This window comes from Callithrix jacchus, chromosome X, assembly GCF_049354715.1.
Source record: "Callithrix jacchus isolate 240 chromosome X, calJac240_pri, whole genome shotgun sequence".
Taxonomy (NCBI): domain Eukaryota; kingdom Metazoa; phylum Chordata; class Mammalia; order Primates; family Cebidae; genus Callithrix; species Callithrix jacchus.
The window spans coordinates 56,321,909-56,334,158 of record NC_133524.1 but is presented as its reverse complement, the minus strand read 5'-3'; the positions used below and the strand labels follow the sequence as shown (position 1 = coordinate 56,334,158).

The following is a 12,250-nucleotide window of genomic DNA, read 5'->3' as shown; positions in this document are numbered from 1 at the left end:
AACAAAGCTGGAAGTATCATGCTACCTGACTTCAAACTTTACTCCAAGGCTACAGTAATCAAAACAGCATAGTACTGGTACCAAAACAGAGATATATACCAATGGAACAGAATAGAGGCCCTGGAGGCAACACCACAAATCTACAACCATCTGATCTTTGACAAAATTAAAAAAAAACAAGCAATGGGGAAAGGATTCCCTGTTTAATAAATGGTGTTCCGAAAACTGGCTAGCCATGTGCAGAAAGCAGAAACTGGAACATTTCCAGATACCTTACACTAAAATTAACTCCAGATGGATTAAAGATGTAAACATAAGACCTAACACCATAAAAACCCCAGAAGAAAACTCCGGCAAAACCATTCAGGACATAGACATAGGCAAGGACTTCATGATTAACATACCAAAAGCATTGACAGCAAAAGCCAAAATAGACAAGTGGGATCTAATTAAACTACAGAGCTTCTGCACAGCAAAAGAAACAATCATTATAGTGAACTGGCAACCAACAGAATAAGAAAAAATTTTTGCAATCTACCCATCTAACAAAGGGCTGATATCCAGAATCTACAAAAAACTAAAACAAATTTAGAAGAAAAAAACTAACAAGCCCATTCAAAAGTGGGCAAAAAATATGAACAGACACTTTACAAAAGAAGACATATATGAGGCCAACACACTTAAGAAAAAATGCTCATCATCACTTCTAATTAGAGAAATCCAAATCAAAACTACATTGAGATATCATGTCATGCCAGTTAGAATGGTGATCATTAAAAAATCTGGAGACAACAGATGCTGGAGAGGATGTGGAGAAATAGGAACACTTTGACACTGTTGGTGAGAGTGTAAATTAGTTCAACCATTATGGAAGACACTGTGGCAATTCCTCAAGTACATAGAAATAGAAATTTCACTTGACCCAGCAATCCCATAACTGGGTATATAACCAACTGATTATAAATTATTCTATTATAAAAAGCTTATCGATCATGATCAAGTAGGATCCATCCCAGGGATGCAAGGCTGGTGCAACGTACATAAGCCTATTAACATAATTCACCACATAAATAGAATCAAAGAGAAAAATCACATAATTATCTCAATTAATGCACAGAAAGCCTTTGACAAAATTCAACAACCCTTTATGCTAAAAACCTTCAATAAACTAGGTATCGACAGAACGTATCTCAAAATAATAAAAGCTATTTATGACAAACCAACAGCCAATATCACACTGAATGGGCAAAAACTGGAAATATTCCCTTTGAAACTGGGCACTAAACAAGGATGCTGTCTCTCACCTCTCCTATTCAATATAGTACTGGAAGTTCTAGGCAGAGCAATCAGGCAAGAAAAAGAAATAAAAAGTATTCAAATAGGAAAGGAGCAAGTCAAATTGTCTCCATTTGCAGATGACATGACTGTATACCCCATCGTTACAGCTCCAAATCTCCTGAAACTGATAAGAAACTTCAGCAAAGTCACAGGATACAAACTAAATCAATGTGCGAAAATCACAAGCATTCCTATACACAAAAACAGACTTAAAGAGAGCCAAATCAAGAATGAACTGCCATTCACAATTGCCACAAAGAGAATAAAATACCTAGGAATACAACTCACAAGGAATGTAAACGACCTCTTCAAGGAGAACTACAAACCACTGCTCAACGAAGTAAGAGAGGGCACAAACAGATGGAGAAACATTCCATGTTCATGGTTAGGAAGAATCAATATTGTGAAAATGGCCATACTGCCCAAACTAATTTACACATTCAATGCTATCCCCATCAAGCTACCAATGACCTTCTTCACAGAACTGGAAAAAACCACCTTAAACTTCATATGGAACCAAAAGAGAGCCCGCATAGCCAAATCAATTCTATGCAAATAGAACAAAGCTAAAGGCATCACACTACTGGACATCAAACTATACTACAAGGCTACCATAATCAAAACAGCATGGTACCAGAACCAAAACAGAGATATACACCAGTGGTACAGAACAGAGGCCCCAGAGACAACACAACGCAACTACACCCATCTGATCTTTGACAAACCTGACAAAAACAAGCAATGGGGAAAGGATTTCCTGTTTAATAAATGGTGTTGAAAAAACTGGCTAGCTGTGTGCAGAAAGCAGAAACTGGACCCCTTCCTGACACCTTACACTAAAATTAACTCCAGATGGATTAAAGACTTAAACTTAAGACCTAACACCATAAAAACCCTAGAAGAAAATCTAGGCAAAACCATTCAGGACATAGGAGTAGGCAAGGACTTCATAACCAAAACACCAAAAGTATTGGTAACAAAAGCCAAAATAGACAAATGGGACCTAATCACACACCAAAGCTTCTGCCTGGCAAAAGAAACAGTCACTAGAGTGAATTGGAAACCAACAGAATGGGAAAAAATTTTTGCAGTTTACCCATCTGACAAAGGGCTGATATCTAGAGTCTATAAATAACGAAAACAGATTTACAAGAAAAAAACAAACAAGCCCATGCAGAAGTGGGCAAAGGATATGAACAGACACTTTACAAAGGAAGACATATATGAGGCCAACAAACATGAATAAATGCTCATCATCACTGGTCATTAGAGAAATGCAAATAAAAACTATATTGAGATACCATCTCATGCCAGTTAGAATGGCGATCATTGAAAAAGCTGGAGACAACAGATGCTGGAGAGGATGTGTAGAAATAGGAACACTTTTACACTGTTGGTGGGAGTGTAAATTATTTCAATCACTGTGGAAGGCAGTGTGGTGATTCCTCAAGGACCAAGAAATAGAAATTCCATTTGACTCAGCAATCCCATTACTGGGTATATATCCAAAGGATTATAAATTGCTCTACTATAAGGACACATGGACACGAATGTTCATTGCAGCACTGTTTGCAATAGCAAAGGAAAAGCCAGAGCAATCAGGTGAAAGAAAAAAAACATATCTAACAGAAAGAGAAGTCACACTATTTCTCTTCACTGGTAATATAATTATATACCTAGAAAACTATAAAGAATCTGCTGATAAGCTCAGAGTATTGGTAAGTGATTTCAGTATAATTTTAGGACACAAAATCAATGTACAAAAATCAGTAGCATTTATATACACCAATACTGCTCTAATCAAGAATAAAATCCCGTTTACAATAGCCAAAATAAATAAAATGTCAAGAAATACAGGTAACCAAGGAGGTGAAATATTTCTACAATGAGAATTTTTAAACCCTGCTGAATGAAATCAGAGATGACATAAATAAATAGAAAAACACCCCATGCTCATGAAATGGAAGAACCAATATTTTAAAATGACCATATTACCCAAAGAAATTTATAGATTCAAACCTATTCCTATCAAACTAACAACATCATTTTTTTCACAGAATTATGGGGGAAAAAAGCTATTCTAAAACTCATGTGGAACCAAAATAGAGCCTGAATAGCCAAATCAATCCTAAGGAAAAAAAAAAGCTGGAGGTATCACACTACCTGATTTTAATCTGTACTACTAGGCTAGAGTAACCAAAACAGCATGATACTGCTACAAAAACAGATACATAAACCAATGAAACAAAATACAGAACCTACATAAATAAAGTCAAACACCTACAACCATCTAATCTTCAATAAAGTCAACAAAAAAATGCAGTAACTAAAGGACTCCTTATTAAATAAATGGTGATGGGATAACTGGAAAGCCATAGACAGAAGATAAAAATGCACCCATACCTTTCACCATTAAAAAAAAATTAACTCAAGATGGATTAAAGATTTAAATATAAGACATTAAACTATGAAAATGCTTGAGGAAAACCTAGGAAGTAACCTTAACACTAGATTCAGGAAATTATTTTTGGCTAAGTTCCTAATAACAATCACAACAAAAACAAAAATTGAGAAGTGGATGCTAACTAAAGAGCTTCTGCACAGCAAAAGAAACTCTCAACAGAGTAAACAGCCAACCTAGAAAGTGGGAGAAAAGATTTGCGAACTATGCATCTGACAAAGGCCTAATATCCAGAATGTATAAGGAACGTAAAAAAATCAAGAAGCAATTATCAAATGACATTATTGAAAAGTGGGCAAAGAATATGAACAGGCACATCTCAAAAGAAGACATACAATCAGCCAAGAAACATAAGAAAAAATGCTTTACATCACTAATCATCAGAGAAATGTAAATCAAAACAACAAGATACCTGAGTTGCTGTCATTTAAATATCAAAAATAAACAGATGCTGGTGAGGTTGCAGAAAAAATAAATGCTTATACACTGTTTATGGGAATGTAAATTAGTTTAGCCACTATAAAAAGTAGTTTGGAGATTTCTTAGTGAACTTAAAACAGAGCTGCATTTGACCAAGCTTCTTTACTAGTTGTATACCCATAGGAAAATAGCTCTGTCAAAAGGTTACATGCACTACTATGTTCTTCACAGTGCTATTCACAAATACATAGATATGGAATAAACCTAGATGTCTGTCAGTGGTATATTGGATCAAGAAAACATGGTGCATAGATAAATTCCTGGAATCCTGTGTCCTCCCAAGCCTAAACCAGGAGGAAGCTGAAACTATGAATAGACCAATAACAAGGGCAGAAGTCGAGGCAGCAATTAAGAGCCTACCACACAAAAAAAAGCCCAGGTCCAGACGGGTTCACAGCCGAATTCTACCAGACACACAAAGAGGAGCTGGTACCATTTCTTCTGAAACTATTCCAAATAATCCAAAAAGAAGGAATCCATCCCAAATCATTCTATGAGACCAATATCATCCTGATACCAGAACCCGACAGAGACCCAACAAGAAAATAAAACTTCAGGCCAATATCCATGATGAACATAGATGCAAAAATCTTCAATAAAATATTGGCAAGCCGATAGCAACAGCACATCAAAAAACTTATTCATCATGATCAAGTAGGATTCATCCCAGGGATGCAAGGCTGGTTCAACATACACAAGTCTATAAATGTAATTCACCACATAAACAGAACCAAAAACAAAAACCACATGATTATCTCCATTGATGTAGAGAAGGCATTTGACAAAATTCAACAGCCCTTTATGCTAAAAGCCCTCAATAAACTAGGTATTGATGGAACGTATCTCAAAGTAATAAAAGCTATGTATGACAAACCAACAGCCAATATCATACTGAATGGGAAAAACTGGAATCATTCCCTTTGAAATCCAGCACTAGACAAGGATGCCCTCTGTCACCACTCCTATTCAATATAGTACTGGAAGTTCTAGCCACAGCAATCAGGCAAGAAAAAGAAATAAAGGGCATTCAAATAGGAAAGGTGGAAGCCAAATTGTCTGTTATTTGCAGACGACATGATAGTATACCTAGAAGACCCCATCGCCTCAGCCCAAAAACTCCTGAAACTGATAAGCAACTTCAGCAAAGTCTCAGGATATAAAATCAATGTGCAAAAATCACAAGCCTTCCTCTACACCAATAACAGACTTAAAGAGAGCCAAATCAAGAACGAACTGCCATTCACAATTGCTACAAAAAGAATAAAATACTTTGGAATACAACTCACAAGGAACATAAGGGACCTCTTCAGGGAAAACTACAACGAAATAAGAGAGGACACAAACAGATGGAGAAACATCCCATGTTCATGGTTAGAAAGAATCAATATCGTAACCATGGCTATACTGCCCAAAGTAATTTACAGAATCAATGCTATCCCCATCAAGCTACCATTGACTTTCTTCACAGAACTGGAAAAAACCACCATGAACTTCATATGGAACCAAAAGAGAGCCCGCATAGCCAAGTCAATTCTAAGCAAAAAGAACACAGAGGGGGCATCACACTACCGGATTTCAAACTATACTACAAGGCTACAGTAATCAAAACAGCATGGTACTGGTACCAAAACAGAGATATAGACCAATGGAACAGAACCGAGGCATCAGAGGCAACACAACATAGCTACAACCATACAATCTTTGATAAACCAGACAAAAACAAGCAATTGGGAAAGGATTCCCTGTTCAACAAATGGTGTTGGGAAAACTGGCTAGCCATGTGCAGAAAGCAGAAACTGGACCCCTTCCTCACACCTTACACTAAAATTAACTCCAGATGGATTAAATACTTAAACATTAGACCTGGCACGATAAAAACCCTAGAAGGAAATCTAGGCAAAACCATCCAGGACATAGGAGTAGGCAAGGACTTCATGAACAAAACACCAAAAGCATTGGCAACAAAAGCCAAATAGACAAATGGGAACTAATGGAACTCCACAGCTTCTGCACAGCAAAAGTAACAGTCTCTAGTGTGAATCGGCAACCAAGAGAATGGGAAAAAATTTTTGCAGTTTACCCATCTGACAAAGGGCTGATATCCAGAATTTACAAAGAACTCAAACAGATTTACAGGAAAAAAACAAACAAGCCCATTCAAAAGTGGGCAAAGGATATGAACAGACACTTTACGAAAGAAGACATATATGACGCCAACAATCATATGAAAAAATGCTCATCGTCACTGGTCATCAGAGAGATGCAAATCAAAACTACATTGAGATACCATCTCACGCCAGTTAGAATGGCGATCATTAAAAAATCTAAAGACAACAGATGCTGGAGAGCACATGGAGAAAAAGGAACACTTTTACACTGTTGGTGGGAGTGTAAGTTAGTCCAACCATTGTGGAAGACAGTGTGGCTATTCCTCAAGGCCTTAGAAATAGAAATTCCATTTGACCCAGCAATCCCATTACTGGGGTATATATCCAAAGGGCTATAAATCGGTCTACTATAAGGACACATGCACACGAATGTTCATTGCAGCACTGTTTACAATAGCAAAGACCTGGAATCAACCAAAATGCCCATTGATGATAGACTGGATTGGGAAAATGTGGCACATATAAACCATGGAAAATTAGGCAGCAATCAGAAATGATGAGTTTGTGTCGTTTGTAGGGACATGGATGAATCTGGAGAACATCATTCTCAGCAAACTGACACAAGAACAGAAAATGAAACACCGCATATTCTCACTCATAGGCGGGTGATGAATAATGAGAACACATGGACACAGAGAGTGGGGTACTAAACACTGGGGTCTATTGGGGAGAAAAGGGGAGGGCTGTAATGGAACAGAAGGAGTTAATTACGTTTACAAGTCATGGACAGACTCTATATCTTCATTTCCTTATCATTGGGAGTATTCCGAGCTCAGAATTTTCCCAATGCAAAAAAAAAAAAAAGGCTCTGAAGAGCCGGACCTGGGAACCTGGCCAGTTCCCTGATCCAATTTTTGGTAAACACCTCAAGGATGTTAGTTACATGATGAAGACGTGGACAGTGTCCTGACTTGACCCTTCTTTGTTTTAAAAAGTATAAAAGATTGTTTAGCAGAAGCCGAACTGAGCTTCGATGGTGATTTGGTCTGGACTTGAGAAAACCCGTGCTGCTTTACTGCCAATGTTGAAGTTTTTGAGCGTCTCTAGGTATCCTTGTAAATAAACTCTTTTTCTTTCTTTGTAAATAAACTCCTTTGTCTCTATATACCTCGGCTGGTGTTTTTCTTCCCACGAATCTGCCTGAAAAGGTTAGAAAATCCAAGCTTGGTACTGAGCAGTGCTCACACAAGGGCCAGTGGGAGGGGGTGGTGGGGAGGGATAGCCTGGTGAGAAATGCCAAATGTGGGTGAAGGGGAGAAAGGAAACAAAACACACTGCCATGACCTATGCAACTGTATTGCATGCTCTGCACATGTACCCCAAAACCTAAAATGCAATAAAAAAATAAATAAATAAAATAAAAAAGAAAACATGGTGCATATACACCATGTAATAATATGCAGCCATTAAAAAGAATAAAATCATGTCCTTTGCAGCAACTGGATGTAGCTGAAAGCTATTATCCTAGGTGATTTAACACAAGAATAGAAAGCCAAATACCACGTTCTCATTTATAAGTGGAAGCTAAACTTTGAGTACACATGGACATAAAGATGGGAACAACAGATACTGGAGACTACTAAGGAAAAAGTATGGGAGGGGAGCATTAGCTGAAACACTACGTATTGGTTACTATGCCCACTACATGGGTGACAGGATCATCCATACTCCAAACCTCAGCGTCATGTAATATATTCATGTAGCAAACCTGCACATGTATCCCTTGAATCTAAAATAAAACTTGAAAAAAATGTGCTAAAAATAGATTGTAATGATAGCCACAAAACTCTGTGAATATACTAAAAATAATTGCACGGAACACTTAAAATGTATGATGTTTATGATATGTAACTTATACCTAAAGATACTTAAAAATGAATCTACTTTATTTGCTCATCCATAAGAAACAACTCCTCATCTTTTTGTTTTATTGCAAGATTGCAGCAATTCAGTAATATCTTCAGGCTTGACTTCTAGTTCTCTTGTGATTTCCAGCACATCTTGTAGGTGTTTCTTTGGCTGAATTCTTGAATCTCTCAAAGTCATCCATGAGGGTTAGAACCAACTTCTTCCAAACTCCTGATAATATTGATATTTTGTATTTCTCACATAAATCACAAATATTCTTAGCAACACCTAGAATGACAAATCCTTCAAATCCTTTCCATCAGAAAAATTACTATCTATGGCAGCTATTGTCTTACATAGTGTATTTCTTAAATATTAATGTTTGAAAGTCAAAATTACTTTCTGATCCACGGGCTACAGAATGGTTGTTGTCTTAACAAATGGTGTTGGGAAAACTGGCTAGCCATGTGCAGAAAGCAGAAACTGGACCCCTTCCTGACACCTTACACTAAAATTAACTCCAGATGGATTAAAGACTTAAACATAAGACCTGGCACGATAAAAACCCTAGAAGGAAATCTAGGCAAAACTATCCAGGACATAGGAGTAGGCAAGGACTTCATGAACAAAACACCAAAAGCATTGGCAACAAAAGCCAAAATAGACAAATGGGACCTAATCAAACTCCACAGCTTCTGCACAGCAAAAGAAACAGTCACTAGAGTGAATCGGCAACCAACAGAATGGGAAAAAATTTTTGCAGTTTACCCATCTGACAAAGGGCTGATAGCCAGAATTTACAAAGAACTCAAACAGATTTACAGGAAAAAACAAACAAGCCCATTCAAAAGTAGGCAAAGGATATGAACAGACACTTTACGAAAGAAGACATATATGACGCCAACAATCATATGAAAAAATGCTCATCGTCACTGGTCATCAGAGAGATGCAAATCAAAACCACACTGAGATACCATCTCACGCCAGTTAGAATCGCGATCATTAAAAAATCTGGAGACAACAGATGCTGGAGAGGATGTGGAGAAAAAGGAACACTTTTACACTGTTGGTGGGAGTGTAAATTAGTCCAACCATTGTGGAAGACAGTGTGGCGATTCCTCAAGGCCTTAGAAATAGAAATTCCATTTGACCCAGCAATCCCATTACTGGGTATATATCCAAAAGACTATAAATCATTCTACTATAAGGACACATGCACACGAATGTTCACTGCAGCACTGTTTACAATAGCAAAGACCTGGAATCAACTGAAATGCCCATTGATAATAGACTGGATTGGAAAAATGTGGCACATATACACCATGGAATATTATGCAGCAATCAGAAATAATGAGTTTGTGTCGTTTGTAGGGACATGGATGAATCTGGAGAACGTCATCCTCAGCAAACTGACACAAGAACAGAAAATGAAACACCGCATATTCTCACTCATAGGCGGGTGATGAAAAATGAGAACACATGGACACAGAAAGGGGAGTATTAAACACTGGGGTCTATTGGGGGGAAAAGGGGAGGGCCAGTGGGAGGGGGAGGTGGGTAGAAATAGCCTGGGGAGAAATGCCAAATGTGGGTGAAGGGGAGAAGCAAAGCAAAGCACACTTCCATGTGCGTACCTACGCAACTGTCTTGCATGCTCTGCTCATGTACCCCAAAACCTAAAATCCAATAAAAAATTAAAAAAAAAAAACAACATCAATCTCCTGTACATTTTCATCAGCGCTTGGGTGACCAGGTGCACAGTCAACAATCAGTAGTATTTTGAAAAGAAATTTATTCTATGCATTGTCTCAATTGTGGGCTAAAAATATTCAGTAAACTATGCTGTAAACAGATATGTTGTTACCCAGGCTTTGTTGTTCCTTTTATAGGGCACAGGTACAGCAGATTTAGCACAATTCTTAGGAGCCCTTGAGTTCTCAGAATGGTGAATGAGCACTGACTTCAGCTTAAAGTCTCCAGCTGGAGTAGCAACTAAGAAGGCATTCAGCCTGTCTTTTGAAGCTTTGAAGACAGGCATTGACTTCTCTTCTCTAGGTATGAGAGTCCCAGATGGCATCTTACTCCAATATAAGGCTCCTTTTGTCTACATTGACAATCTGCTGTTTAATGTAGCCACCCTTATTAATTATCTTAGCCAGATGGTTGTTTCTACATCAGCACTTGCTGCTTCACCTTGCACTTTTATGTTATGGAGATGGCTTTTCTTAAACCTCAGGAACCATCATTCTGGTTTCCAACTTTTCTTCTGTAGCTTCTTCACCACTCGCAGGCTTCATGAAATTTAATAGTTAAGGAGTTTCTCTGGATGAGACCTTGGCTTAAAAAGATGTGGCTGATTTGATCTTCTCTGCATACAATAAAATCCCTCATCATCAACATGGCTGTTGTGCTTTCTTGTTGGTGTGTTTACCAGAGTATTCCTTTTAATTTGTCTCAAGTGCCTTTCATTTCCATTCATAATTTGGCCAACTGTTGACTGCAAGAGACATAGTTTTCAATCTGTCTTGGCTTTTGACAAGCCTTCCTCACCACGTTAATCATTTCTAGCTATTAATTTTAAGAGAGATATTTGACTCTTCCTTTCACTTGAACACTTAAAAGAGAGCATTGCAGGGTTAACATTTGACCTAATTTAATATTGTTGTGTCATAGGCAATACAAAGGTCTGAAGAGAGAAACAGAAATGAAGAAATGGCTAGTCAAAAAACATAACATTTCTCAATTAAGTTTACCATCTTATATATGAGCAGTTCTTGGTGACCAAAACAAATTAAAATAGTAACATCAAAGATTACCAATCAGAGATTACCATAATAGATATAAAAATAATTTTAAAACTAAAACCTTGTAAAAGTAAGCAAAATGTGAGACAAAGACAAAAAGTGAGCACATGATGTTAGAAAAATTGCACTAATAAACTTGCTCAACACAGGATTGATACTTGTGTAGCATGGGGTGTTTCTGTGAAAACACATTTGCAAAGTGCAATAAAGAGTGAAGCAAATAATATGCCTGTTACTCAGAAATAAGACTGCTGGATCATATGGTAACTTTAAATGGGATTGTTTTATTAATTTCCTTTTTAGATAGTTCATTGTTTTTATATAGAAGTGCAGCTGAATTTTGTATGTTGATTTTGTATCCTGCAAAATTACTTAATTTGTTTAACAACTTTAAGAGTGTTTTGGTGGAGTCGTGGTAATTTTAAATATAACATCGTGTCATCTGCAACAGAGACAATTTTAATCCTTTTCTTCCAATTTAGGTGTCTTTTATTTCTTTCTCTTGCCTGATTCCTCTGGTGACTTTCTAATGCTATGTTGATTCAGGTGGAGAGAGTGGGTACTCTTGCATTGTTTCTTACCTTAGATGAAAAGCTTTCAGTTTTGCACCAATGAGTATGATGTTATCTGGAGGCTTTTCATATATAGCCTTTATTGTGTTGAGGTACCTTTATTCTATTCCTGGTTGAGAGTCATTTTTTTAAAGCATAAAAGGTATTTATAGGGTTTTTTTAATCTTCTTTATTTTTGACAAAATTCTCCTCTATTTCTAGTTTGCTGAGTTCTTATTAGGAACGGTTGTTGAAAATTAGCTGATGTGGTGGCACACACATGTAATCCCAGCTATCTGAGACATTAAGGTGGATGGATTGCTTGAGCCCCAAAAGTAAAAGCTGCAGTGAGCTGTAATCATGCCACTGAACTCCAGCCTGTACCTGGCCTCAAAAAAGAAAAAAAAAAGAAAATGAATATTAAAATTTTACCACATACTTCTGGGATCAAGCGATCCTCCAACCTCAATCTTCCAAACAACTGTGACTTTTCCACACCCAGCTTTGTCAAATACCTTTTCAGCATCTGTTGATATAATCATATAATTTTTCTTTAGCTTGCTGATGTGCTAAATTACTCTTAATGATTTTTGAATACTA

The 12,250-nt window shown here is 37.2% G+C and overlaps 1 protein-coding gene across 1 annotated transcript in view; it reads right to left on the bottom strand.

Annotated features, from left to right (window-relative positions):
- The window catches only part of KLF8 (KLF transcription factor 8), a 255,999-nt gene that overhangs the window by 195,258 nt on the left and 48,491 nt on the right, over positions 1–12,250 (bottom strand). The window lies entirely within an intron of this gene.